The sequence below is a fragment of the Phocoena sinus genome, chromosome 5 (genome assembly GCF_008692025.1).
Source record: "Phocoena sinus isolate mPhoSin1 chromosome 5, mPhoSin1.pri, whole genome shotgun sequence".
NCBI classification, from domain to species: Eukaryota; Metazoa; Chordata; class Mammalia; order Artiodactyla; family Phocoenidae; genus Phocoena; species Phocoena sinus.
In genome coordinates this window covers 92,769,450-92,783,217 of record NC_045767.1, presented here as the reverse complement: position 1 = coordinate 92,783,217, position 13,768 = coordinate 92,769,450, and the positions used below count along the sequence as shown (strand labels likewise).

At 43.3% G+C, this 13,768-nt stretch overlaps 2 long non-coding RNA genes across 2 annotated transcripts; both read right to left on the bottom strand.

The window, feature by feature from the left end:
• Window positions 1-4,717: 4,717 nt before the first annotated feature.
• LOC116753829 lies at window positions 4,718-7,057 on the bottom strand. Its single transcript, XR_004349884.1, has 2 exons — window positions 6,516-7,057; window positions 4,718-4,895 (listed from the first exon to the last, which is right to left on the bottom strand). It is a non-coding gene; the product is annotated as an uncharacterized LOC116753829 (long non-coding RNA).
• A 72-nt stretch (window positions 7,058-7,129) lies between these two features.
• Window positions 7,130-11,382, bottom strand: LOC116753828. Its single transcript, XR_004349883.1, has 4 exons — window positions 11,062-11,382; window positions 10,272-10,339; window positions 7,777-7,869; window positions 7,130-7,556 (listed from the first exon to the last, which is right to left on the bottom strand). It is a non-coding gene; the product is annotated as an uncharacterized LOC116753828 (long non-coding RNA).
• Between the last annotated feature and the right edge of the window lie 2,386 nt (window positions 11,383-13,768).

Below are 13,768 nucleotides of genomic sequence, written 5' to 3'. Positions count from 1 at the left end.
ATAAAAGGGTCATTTTACTCAGATTGTTTACTATAGCTTTCCTAACGTCATTCCAGCAAGCTTTTAAGAAAATTTAACTGAGCAGGTAATTTAAACATGTACTGGTTATTAAAACCTGTTTTGTAGCATTGTTGGGAAGATCAAATAGAGAGCACAGTGCTTTGGCTGTAATGAGAGCTTAGTGAGGATTAGTTTTGTTATTTCTGTTTTATTATTATTATTTAAAAATTTTAAATTATTATGACATAGCTCCCCGCTTGGCCTTTCTTGAGGTGGTTCTCTAGATTTCTGGAAGTTATTTGGGACCCTGGGAAATTTATTCTCTCTTACCCTCTTTCCAGGCAGGCCTGGTTTCACATCCCATTGTCCCTGACCAAACATGGGTGCTTAATTCTCCTCTGATATGGAGCATTCTTACTGAGCAGTTCTCTTATATGTGGCCAGACTGGTCAGGTTGCTTTTCCTTCGTAAGGAGCCAGCGGAACTGGCAGGACTGACAAGCCTTTAATATAAAAGGTAATAACTTTCATCTCTTTATCCCTGCCACCTTGCACAGTGCTCAATAAATGTTTATTGGATTGAACTGAATATTAGGAGAGGCAGTAAATTCAGTCAAAGGAATGACTCTCTAAAGGTGGAATATCAGACAATATCACAGGGAGGGAAAGAGAGGTCATCTTTGGGAGTTAATATTCCTTAGACGCTACTACAGAGTATCAGCATAATCTGGGAATGGCCCACTATGGGGAGTGCTGGTCAGGTGTGTGTCAGAGGAAGACCCTAGATTCATGGGAAAATAAAAGTAGACAGTATCATTGTATATGACAGGGAGGTGGCTCCCAGGTACAGAGGTACCCCAACACCTGGAACTGTACCACATATATATAGAACCAAGGGGCCTGAAGAGCAAGTCTTGGGAGCAGTACAGCGGGCCTGTGTCTTAGCTTGGGCTCCTATAATACAATACCATAGACTGGGTGGATTAAGCAGCAGAAACTTATTTCTTACAGTTCTGGAGGCTGGGCATGGTCAGGTGCCAGCATGGTCAGGTTCTGGTGAGGGTTCTCTCTTCTTAGCTTGCAGTCACCTTCTTGTGGTATCTTCACACGGCAGAGAGACAGAGTATGGGAGCAAGCAATCTCTCTGGTCTCTTCTTTTAAGGGCACTAATCTTATCATTAGGATCTCAGCCTCATGACGTCATCTAAACCTAATTATCTCCCAAAGACACACCTGTAAATATCATCCTACCTACCTGGGGAGGGGGGTAGGGCTTCAACATATGAATTTGAGGGGGACTCAATTCAGTCCACAGCAGCCTCAGTACTCGGGTTGGAATCCCGATCTTCATTTCATAGCCAGGGCTTTGGGCAAATTATTCAACCTCACTTTGCCTCAGTTTCCTCATCCATAAGATAGAAATAGAAATACAAGTCCCTGCCTCAGGCTGCTGTTGTGAGGCATGGACAAATACAATGAAAGAACCTGGACCAGTGTCTGCAGCGTGGCAACTGTGAGTTATTTTTGTTATTAGCTATAATTATCCAGGTAGGTGAGGGCAAACGAAAACCCTTCATTAGGTGAAAGCTGAGCTTTGCACTTGAACCCAACCAGAACACCCACCTTAGCTAGGTCAACATTTACCAGTGGCCTCGGGAGTTGGCAGCAAATGACCTGGAACCAGCCTACGTGCCGTCACGGGTCTGCCCCGACACCTAGTCTCCTGTGCAGAGCATCAGGCTTCCCTTCCCACCAACTGGGCCTACCTTGTACTTCCCGTTCTCTCTCAACTGCCACCTTGTCTTAGCATTTCTTTGTGTCTGTCATTTTCTCACTTCTCGAGGGAAATCTTTAAGGGTTCTTGGCAGCCATTCTCTGGTGGCCAAAGAGCCCTATTCCCTCCTCAGGGTGCCTTCCTAGGACTAGCTGCTGCCAAGGGGCTGCCACTCATGCTGGTTCTTCCTCTACTTGGATCCCCAGAGCAGACGTCAGCAGGGCAGCCACCAGAACAGGAGATGCTTGGGGGAGAGACCCACAACAAGGGCAGGAAGTCCAGACAGTACTGCAGTCTTTTTAAGCTCCCAGATTCCATTTAGCTTTGTTCTCCCTCCTTCCTCCAGACCTATCAGACCCAACACCCCCTTTTAAATACAAATATCTTGTAATTCTCAGGTGAGTCTCCAGTAATGAAATGCATAGATAAAACCATCTACCTGTATACTTACCTCCAAAGTGCTAATATAATGCTCTAACTGTGCTATAAAGCAGAACTAAAGAGAGTGATTTATAGATATTTCAATATGTAGACGCTCAGGCATGACACTGTTAGAAGACAGTGTCTGTCAGCTCCTTGGTTTCCAGACAGACCTCCATGAATACGACACGCACAAATGCAAGTGGTAGGCCATTGGTGATTTGATTTTCCAAAATGGTGGGCATTTCCTGGAAAATTCCAAACAAAGTTCAATTTTGCCTGGATCTACCTGAGAACCACTGCTCTAGGCCGTTTTGAGAAAAGCTCTGTGTAAATGGTAAAATATTCACGCATGCCCATTTCCCTGTCCAACTCCAAAGGGCCAAGTAAGAAACAGAGGCCTGGGGATCAGAAAGAATCAACTGGAGTCAAGACAGACATTCAAACCCTGCTGTACCACCTCCTTTGATGTGACCTTGGGGCAGTTATTAACCTTTCTAACCTTGGCTTCCTCATCTACAAAATATGCATATAAAATACCCACCTGATGTAGTTACTGCAAGGATTAAATGAAATCATGTGTGAAAAGCACACTACACAGGACCTGGAATATAGAAAGCTCTCAGTAAAGGCTTTTAGAGTGACAAGTAGGCAGGAAATAGCACAGGGAAGGAAAAAAAACTCTTTTTCCTCTTCCCATCTTAGGTTCTCCAACTGGGGCCTGTAAGCTGGCAAAGACAGATTAACAAGAGAAAAACGGAAGTTTATTAACATGTGCATCATGCATGTACACAAGGGAGCACCTAGCGATGAGTAACCCAAAGAGGGGGTTAGAGTTTGGGCTCATAGCTTATCTTAGGCTAAAACAGAGGAAAGGGGTTTGGGGTTTCTGGGTGTGGGAGACCAGTCATGGGAAGGTGATCAGAGAAAGCACAGTAACAAGGGCAGTTTAGGAAGGCTTGTTATGCAGATTTAAGTCATACCCTCTCCATTGGTAAGAGTTGTTAAGAGCCCTCCTCTTCCTGGTAGAGAGGGAGACATCGTTCACAAGTGGAAATCTTTACAAAAGGAAAACTTATCCCGTTTTTAGAACTTTTCCTGCATCTACTGGGTCTCAGTGGCCTTAAGCTCAAAATAACTCAGATGCCAAGAGGCATAATTTGGGGTGGCATATTCTGCTACCCTTCAATAGTCAACAAATATTCACATCAGAGCTCTTCAGATGGTCCCTGCCTCCAAAGGTGTGACTTGCAGCGTCTCCCCGACACCAGGAACTAAGTCCAGGAGAAAGACAAGTCCAGCTGGGGAGCTGTCCCCTGTTTTCTTTGCCCTCGGGGAACCAGGCTCACTGACTCACAGGGCTCGGTGGGTCTCCAGTGGCTCCTGGAGAAGCCTACAGGGTCACCCACCACCCTGTGGAGTCAGGATCCCTAGAAAATACCTCAAGGGCCTCTGTGGCTGAAGAATATTGACCACCTACCATGGGGTTGGGGTGATACCGGTCAAGAAGCAGCCAGGATCTTGGTGGTGTCACGTGCTTAACCAGAGCCTGATTTTCTAGGACACATACGACCGTCAAGTACTTCTGCTTTAGATATTTTTTGCTCTTGAAATGTCCATCTTCTGACCTAGACAGCTGTGCGAGGCACTGTTCAGGCCAAACTCACCCCGAGTTGCATCCGGTTTATGGATCCTCTCAGCAAATATTTAATGAGTAATCACTGTGAGCAAGGGATGAAGCAGTAAGCAGTGCAGGCAGAAATCCACTCTTTTTATTTGATCTCTTAAATAGACTATGAATTCTTCTCTATTTGTGCTCACCTCAGAGCATGATGGTAATAATAAAAGATTAAAACATATAGAGGGCTGCCATGTTCCATGCACTATTTTAAGTGATTCATAACTGCACTTTTAAGTGCATGTCCTCATTCACATTTCATAATCACCCTTGAAATAGCTTTTATTTATTTACTTTCAATTTATGTATTTTATTTTTGGCTGCGTTGAGTCTTCACTGCTGTGCGCGGGCTTTCTCCAGTTGAGGCAAGCGTGGGCTACTCTTCGTTGCGGTGCGCGGGCTTCTCCTTGTGGTGGCTTCTCTTGTTCCCGAGCAGGTGCTCTAGGTGCGTGGGCTTCAGTAGTTGTGGTGCGCAAGCTCAGTAGTTGTGGCTCACGGGCTCTAGAGCGCAGGCTCAGTAGTTGTGGTGCACGGGCTTCGCCGCTCCGCAGCATGTGGGATCTTCCCGGACCAGGCCTCAACCCCGTGTCCCCTGCATTGGCAGGCGGATTCTTAACCACTGTGCTATCAAGGAAGCGTGAAATAGCTTTTAATATTATCTCCATTTTATAGATGAGGAAAATGAGGCATGAAGAGGTTAAATAATTTGCCCCAGGTCACACAGCTAGCAAGTGTCAAAGTCAGTATTTCAAGTCCCACCTGCTCCAGCACCTCTGTGCTCTACCTCCCATGGTACACAGTGGGTGTTTAATAAATAAAGGTTGAATGATCAAGACATCATCTATGTATACGTATGCACATGTTTATTTATATAAATAAAAAAGTTTCACTTGTGCTTTCAGCACCTCAGCATGGCGTAGCGTGTGAGTCTTCTCGTCTTTCTCCATGGAGTTCTCACATCTCAGATGGTGAGTAGTCACTGGTGTGTTCCCACTTCTTCCCCTTCCAGGGTATCTAGATTTACCTATAGGAACACAAAGGCACATGACATCTAGGTTTCCTATACTCTGGAGATAAGATAGATTATGTCAAATTTTTTTCCCCATTCTTATACCCTTTTATATCCATTCCCTCTTTCAAGAAAGGATCTAAATTCATTTATGCTAAAATGAAGGTGACTAAGGGTAACTTAGGAATCAATACATGTTCAGAAGCAATGTTTAAGTTACTGACTCCAAGGCAGGGAGAGAGAGAGAGAGACTAAATTGGATAAGGGGAAGGTCCTTCTGCTCAAGAATAACTCCACAACACATTCTACCTAAAAAAATATTTAAGTTTAGGTTTTTGTTTGAAGACGCAGAGAAGAGCCCATGGGTACAGAGGGAGATGGAAAAGGAGAACAACAGAGATCTGACTCAGAGTCTCCAATGTGCTGCTTATTTCGTCTGAAATATTTTTTCCTTCCACCCCTCACCCAGAGCAGCCCTGCTCCTCCCTCAATATCCCTTAACTGCTAGTCATCCCTGGGAGTGTAGTTTAAACAGCACTTCCCTGACCCTCCCTCCTTCCCCACACCAGTCAAGTCAGATCATCCCAGACACACTCGCATTCCCTGCACTTCTTTGAAGCACTTTATTTTTTCTTTAATATTTATTTACTTACTTATTTGGTTGCACCAGGTCTTAGTTGCGGCAGGCAGGCTCCTTAGTTGTCGCATGTGAACTCTTGGTTGTGGCATGCATGTGGGACCTAGTTCCCTGACCAGGGATTGAACCCAGCCTCCCTGCATTGGGAGCGCAGAGTCTTAGCTCACTGCGCCACCAGGGAAGTCCCTATAATAATGTTTTTAATATTTACAAAGTCAGAACATTAATATCACCTTCAGCATCTTAAACTCGCTTATTTTGGTTTTGTTTTCTAATCGATTCTCTCCCATCAGCCATGTATAAAATGATTTTTCCTTTTCTAGCATTTTGTGGAACATTTTCAAAGTTTTCAATTTATACTGCTAGAGAATGCCCCATTTTCCAGCTCTTCTAATTACATGGATGGATATGACCAAATTGTCTGGTAGTATGGTCTAAAAATATACGGAATTGATTTTCCAAGTCATATTTGCCAATGCCAGATGCATTAGGCCTTTATGTTATTTTAAGATACTTTTAAAAATATTGAAATACATCTTCTGACAATCTTCACAATTAAATAAACCACTAGATACTTTTACAAAATGGTAATAGGCAGTAGGTGAGCATCAAGGACGAATGTTCAGCCAAGGCCACTTATGAGGTGAAAGTATTTTGAGATACAAATCCAATTTTTATAGGCAAGAATTTTTTCTTGGGATTCATCCGAATTTGTATATTTTTGGTTATGGCCTGCATTCGGTCAAAAACACCTATAATGTTCTTAAGATAAAGATCTATTTTGCAAAGCATCTGTGAGGGTAGTTAGCAGAGCTGTTTGGAGACTGGATTTCAGATTCATTGTAGCTTTGCCCCTTTGCCTGAGATCAGTGGTTAAAATGGACTTCTGACACACGGTCAGAGCAGGGTTCAGATATTGGCGGTATTATCTTTGGAATTGTAATTTTTGTAGTTCTTACGTGTATTTCCTAGGGCTGCTGTAACGAATTAGCACAAACCTGGTGACTTAAAACGATAGAAGTTTATTCTCAGAGTCTAGAAGTCAGAAGTCACGGTGTCAGCAGGGCCATGTGTTCTCCAAAGGCTTTCAGGGAGAACCCTTCCTTGCCTCCTCCAGCTTCTATTGGCTCTTGAAGTTCCTTGGCTGGTGGCAGCATAATTCCAGTCTTTGCCTCCATCCTCGCAGGGCCTTCTCCCCTGTTTCTCTGTGTCTTAAAACTCTCTTATTGGGTTAAATCCAGGATGAACTCATCTGGAGATCCTCAATTATATCTGCAAAGGCCCTATTTCCAAAGAAGGTCACAGTCACAGTACTGAGGGTTAGAACTGGTACAGGTCTTTCTAGGGAACACGGTTCGACCTGCCACACCTACCAAAGTCCATTTAGGGCGTGTGATGTATCACACCCACCCTTCTCATCTATCACAATGTGCTCCTTCAGAGGACCCGGTGGCAGGGCAGAGGTGGGCCAAGCCATGAGCTCAACATGACACATCTTTGAAGACTGGGACATTATTATAGGGACTTCCCTGGTGGTGTGGTGAGTTAAGACTCTGCGCTCCCAATGCAGGGAGCCTGGGTTCAATCCCTGGTCAGGGAACTAGATCCCAGTAGTTTCCTGGAAGATTTTTTTTTGTTGAGAAAAATTTAACGGGTGATTTAAAACATATAAATAGTATAATAAGCGTATTGTGGCACAGAGTTCAAAATTCACGTAAATATTTAAGAGGAAATGGGAGACTCCAGCATATATTTCAGTAGGCAATGGCTTTCCTACTAGGCCTCTAGAGGAACGGCATCCACTCTTTTGCTGGTGGGGTACCTCAGAGTGAAAGTTTGGGCTTTGTCATCACAGTCCCCATTATTCACGAGCAACCTAGAAGTCTGTAACATATAATTTGTCATTTTGTGGAAACTTGAATTGTGTGTTGCTATTGACTGATTTATGGGAACAAATGACTAACCTAGCAAGTCAGTCTGGCTGGTCACCCAGCATAGGCATCTAGACTCGGCAATATTGTCCCCGGTTCTCACCCGTTCTGTGGGAGATAGAGTAAAATACACGGTCATGTGTGAATTTTAGAATTTGTACAAGTGATTTATTCAACATATATTTCTTGACCAATGGTATGGGGATACAAGAATGATTCCCCCAAAGAGAAAGAATTCTTGTTCTTTCCAAAAAGGTAGATAGATAGATAGATATAGATATATGTCTACTATATATTTAGAATTAATGGGAAAGATGAGCATACATACCATTGCTGCCCATTTGGCTGAATCAGGATGGACATCGCTAATTGATCTTGGCGCTCTTTCCTGCTGAGTCCGTGTTTTAGTCTGCTTGGGCTGCTGTACAAAATATCATAGACTGGGTGATTCAAACAATAAGAACTGATTTCCCCCAGTTCTGGAGGCTGGGAAGTCCAAGATCAAGGTGCCAGCCAACCCATTCCTGGTGAAGCCTCTCTTTTTGATTTGCAGACGACCATCTTGTATCCGCACATGGCAGAGAGAGAGGAAGCGAGCTCTCTGGTGTCTTGTCTTATAAAAGCACCAAGCCCAGTCATGAGGACTCCAACCTCACAACCTAATTACGTTCCAAAGGCCCCACCTCCAAACTATCACACTGGGAATTAGGGTTTCAATATATGAATTGTAGGGGGACACAAATACTTAGTTCATAGCAGCCCAGTTATGGCTTCAGGAACAAAGGACATCTGCGCTTCCTGTATGCCTTCTTCATAGGGCTGGTATCAGAAGTGAGAGCATACTGTTTTAACCACTGATTTTGATAATTTTATATTCAGAGCGATGCTTTCTATTTATACATTTTTTTTCATGAGATACTTTTGGCATTATTATTCACTTAATTCATCCAAGGGACTAAAAACATTTTGGAACATTACAGGATGTCACAAAGGGCCTAATGTGAAGATCTAAGTGGAAATCCTCTGAAGTTAGAAAAAAAAAAAAAAAGGGAATTTTAGCCAACATACACATAGCTGAAAAGGTGTGTGTTTTTGGGGGGAGAAGATAAAAGTCAAAGTTGAAACCTGGCTTGCCTCTGGGGTCTGGCTGAGGGGGCGTGGGGTGGTATCAGGGGTAATTTTGCACATGGGCTCACAGACCAACTTGCACCATCTCTGAGGTCCCAGCCGAGGAGGAAGCTGAGATGAGAAGGCCAAGGTTGGCTCTGGCTGCAGAGCACAGACACAGAAACACAAGGCAAGAGAGTATGTGAGGCCAGGGCTCCGGTGAGAAGGAGGGATGGGGACAGAGACCGCTTCTGGCCCTTGACTTGCCCCGAGTCTGTCTGCACGGTTCCCATTTTATCCAAGACATTATGTATCTTGCCAGAGCCACACACTTAGTATATGTACTTTGAGTAGCTCTTCTCCACATTTTGAGTAATAGGTACCCATTTGGAAAGGAAGCAACAGACCAAAAGAAAAAAGGGGTTCTAAGACAACTTCATTTTTCTGTTTATAGAAAGGGGTGCTTGGTTTGCCAGAAGAGAGCAGTGACAGCAGTCCTGGGTACAGAAAAAGCTACTATATAGTTCAGATGCTGGTAAGTCAATAATAGCATTTATGTTTCCTAAAAGAATTGTTACTTTGGATCAGGGTTTCTCAGTAGCGGCACTACTGACTTTTGGGGCTGGATAATTCTTTGTTGCCGAGTTGCCCTGTGCATTGCAGGATGTTTAGCAGCATCCCTGACCTGTCCCTTCTAGACGCCAATAGCCCCCCTATCCTCCATATGTGACAGCCAACAATGTCTCCAGACATTGTCAAGTGTCCCCTGGAGGGCAGAATTTCTCCCAGGTTAGGAACTTTTGTTTTAGATAATTGACAAGAGAAGTCCATACTTGAATTGTTGAAACTTAGCACTCTGGTAATATTTGAGGGACTGGTAAAATAAGAGTGTGTCTGAATTTTTCAAACCTCTTGTGTACTGAACCCAAACAGAAATATTTCGGATTCAGCGAGAACAGATTTTTCTTTTTCATGTAATATTCTTCTGTCATACCAGAAAAATTTGGTCCTGGGCTAAGTTTAGAAGATATAAAGCTGAAACTAACCATTTCAATTCTAATATCATCCTGAAGGAAATCCTAAAATAACAATGACACCAACCAAAAATTTAATCATTTAGGACATAATGACTAGGATGTTTGTAGGCTCTAACTCTTGCCTAAAAAGCTCTGTGGCTCCCTTAGCAAGACCAACAGAACTTGGGCTCAAGAAAAACTTTGACCTATTTGTAGTTTTTGTTCATGGCACTTTACTACTCTATTGGGAAACTGGTGATGAAAAATAGGTCAATGGAGACAAGAAGGATATAAAGATATTAGACCAAATGAAAGGACACTGATGAGTCATGGGGTTTGTGGAGTATCGCTCACTTGTGCCAAAAAGATTTCTTTGTTGAAGATGTCCTATCATTGTGACACACTGGTAATAAAGGGGAGAAAAATGAAAGGACAGAAAATATCTAGCCCATCTTAACTGTTCAAAGCACCAGCATGCAAATGACTCTGGTGGTGGGTGGCAGTGACCAGGGTACAGCAGCGATCTAAGGATGCTTTAGGACCTTTCTACTTGGGGACACTGACATGGACCTGTCCCTAGGAATTGCTTCCCCATTCTCTAAGTTCTGTATCTCAGAGGACAGATGGCATTCAAAATGTAGGCAAATCAGGCAAAAGCCAAACCAGTTTCCCAGTTTAGTCCAACTTCAACCACACTTACCTATTGCATGTCACCCCAGCCTCAGATGCTCCCTTTATCTCCTACAGAAGTCGTATGTGCACTGCTCCCTCAAAAAAAAAAAAAAAGGGGGGGGGTTCTTTTAGGCCAAAACTGTCAATTAGCCTGGCGCCATCTGTATACTCCAGCCAGGAAGTGCTTTCTCTAACTTGATCTCTCTGTCCTTCTACTTACAGCCTATTCAAACACTAAAAGAGCGACCAGAGAATACTTACGACAGGAAGGCAGCACACTTGCTAGCTTTGTGGCCTTCCAGTGTTTTTGGAGCACCAGATGGAATAAGACCCCCTGTCAGCACGGTGGCGCATGTCCAGCTTCTCCAGTGCCCATCATTCCTCGACAGAGTCCGTCCACCCCGTCTCTTCCCGTTGGGAAGCACAGCTCTGAGAGGCCCTGTCCTTGCACCCTCTGCCCAGTCCAAGACATCAGAGGGAAATGGAGAGGCCTCTGTACCTGGGAACCTGGGGACCTACTGTGGTGTGTCAGCCAGGTTTCCCTCGACACCCCAAGTTCTGAATACTCCAGGTCTCCCCACAAAGGGAGTACTTCACAGCAGCAGCTTCCCCACCTCCCCTCCCCCCGCCGACTAAGGAGCCCCGGGGAGATACGTAAGCTGAAGTGTTCAGTGCTCCCTTCTCTTGGGAGAAGGCCCAGACCCACATCTGCCTGTGCCGCTGTCTGCGTGTGGAAGCAAATTTCAAGGGAAGTGTTCAAAGCTCAGCAGCTCCTGGTCATAGTCAATCACCCCTGGGGATGTACCCTGTGAACCTACTTTTATTACAGGATTCACCTCAATCACCAACTCCCGTAGAAATGAAGTTCTTCTCTCAGGAAGTGCCACAGAACCAGGAAAGCGACGTTGGCACGTACACTTTGAGGCAATTTCTCACTGTTACCTAAAAATAAAACAGCACAACTTCTAAACCATCTCTGAAAAAAAATTTTTTTTCAGCCAATTGTAGGCAAAAGTGGGAAGCCATAGGAATTTGCCATCTGTTGCCCTGTCCTATCTTTTTATTTTTGCATTTTTGTCCCTTACCCTAGGGATTGGAATCTCCTGTTCTCAAATTGTCTCTGCCAAATCTGGATTCTTTTTTTAAAATAGATCAAGTCTTGTTAGTCTTTTTGTAGTTTTTAAAAATTTATTTAATTTATTTTATTATGTATTTATTTTGGCTGTGCCAGGTCTTAGTTGCAGTATGCATGCGGGATCTGGTTCCCAGCCCAGGGCTCGAACCTGGGCCCCCTGCATTGGGAGCAAGGAGTCTTACCCACTGGACCACCAGGGAAGTCCCTGGAAAGATTCTGATGTTGGTCATTTATGCTTTTAATTCCTACTGTACTCTTTAGACTACTGAGATAATTTCGATGTCGTTGGTCTCCAACACTTGAGCTGTGGCCACCAGAGTAAAAGAGAAAGCCCAGATGATAACAGAATAATTCTAAATTGCAAAATTCTTAAAAGAAAATTCTCAGAAAAGAGCTGTTTTAGCAGGAAATTTTAAAAAATACATCAGTTTTCGGGAATTCCCTGGTGGCACCGTGGTTAAGAATCCACCTGCCAATGCAGGGGACCTGGGCCGCTAAGATCCCACATGCTGCGGAGCAACTAAGCCCGTGCGCCACAACTACTGAAGCCCACGCAGCTAGAGCCCATGCTCTGCAACAAGAGAAGCCACTGCAATGAGAGGCCCACGCACCGCAACGAAGAGTAGCCCCTGCTCGCCGCAACTAGAGAAAGCCCGTACTCAGCAATGAAGACCCAACACAGCCAAAAATAAATAAATTAAAATAAATAAAAATTTAAAAAATAGAATAAAATAAAAATACACCAGTTTTCTTCTCAGTTAAATCAGAGTCTCCTTCAAGTGGAAACAGCTGCATTGACAATGTATCTTCAGAGAGTGAATTGGTAGAGATGATAAAGGAGTGAGCATGAATCAGAAGCTAAACTATGCCACCTATGCAGACGGCTGGAATTGAAAAGCTGCAGCAACTACTCAATTTGATAATGGTACAACTGACAGAGATCCACTCAAAAATTTTAGTGGTGCTTGTCTGCAGCAAATGAAATGAAAAGCTTAGAGCTGACTCAAAGGAGGAAGCTAACCTACTCAATAAAACAGAAGTTGATCTTCTGTTAGACAGCTTCTGTTGCAGACGGTAAAACTATCCAGTCTGGACAAGGTTGAAAGGACAAAGCATACGTCTTGATAGAAACCTTTCTATGAACTGGTTGCACAAATCTTGAAACTGGAAGAAAGAAGAATGATGTTAAAAACACATCAAAATGAGGATTTGGTTATTAAAACTTAATATATGATCAAGTAGCATTTTACGGGCTTAGAGCAGTGGTGTGAGGGCAAATGTTTAACTGGGTCTCTGGGAGGATAAAGCTCCAGTCTGTGGTTTTTGTCATGACATCGCTAAATACAGAGTTGTGAAGAGGTGTACAGCAGCACACCATAGATAGTATTTCCTCCATACAGATAGATAAGAGTCAGCAGAAACATCCTCAAGAGCATAGATAATAGTACAGTAATTAGGAAGTGTTGAATTGAGTTTAGAGTACTTATTACCTATGTTTTTATTTTTTTAATTGATTTTTTTTTTTTACAATTAATTAATTAATTTTTGGCTGCAATGTGGTGCACAGGCTTCTCATTGCGGTGGCTTCTCTTGTTGTGGATCCCGGGCTCTAACCCCGCAGGCTTCAGTAGTTGTGGCTTGTGGGGTCTAGAGCGAAGGCTCAGTAGTTGTGGCGCACGGGTTTAGTGGCCCCGCAGCATGGGATCTTCCCGGACCAGGGCTCGAACCCGTGTCCCCTTCATTGGCAGGCGGATTCTTAACCACTGCGCCACCAGGGAAGCCCTACCTTTGTTTTTAGTATAATTTATTTAATTGTAAGTTTATATAATTCAATTTTAAATAATGGCCATGTTTAAAAACCAGCTCACAAAATCTCTAAAAAATTAACGAGCAATTCCAGCACACCACTAGGCATGAAAATTAAATCAAAAGACAAAAAGCAGCAGACACAAGGGAATCTTGCAGCACCAGAATGACTATATTATTGTATTTCTAGACATAACACATTAAGAAAAGTTGAAAAATGAAAGTGGAAATAGAAATCCTAGTGCTTACAAATGTAAAGTACCACAGGAACTTTTCTATACTGTACTGCATGTAGGAAAGCATGTGTATTAATAAAGAATCCAGAAGAAAGTAAAAGGAAATACACAGATGGGGCTGTTATCACCAAAGCATGTGTTAGAATGGGATGAAGAAATAGGAGAAAAGGAAGAAAAACATGCAGCTGGGCAAATACAGGGCAACCTGAAAGATTTAATGCAGCCCTTTTGTAATTTGGAATAAGTTTTTGTACTTCAGAGTCTTAGACATCACAAAAGCTCTTGGAGTAAGAAACAAAATTTTGAAATGTAAGTTAATTCACTTGCTTTATAGACTTGCTGACTTTC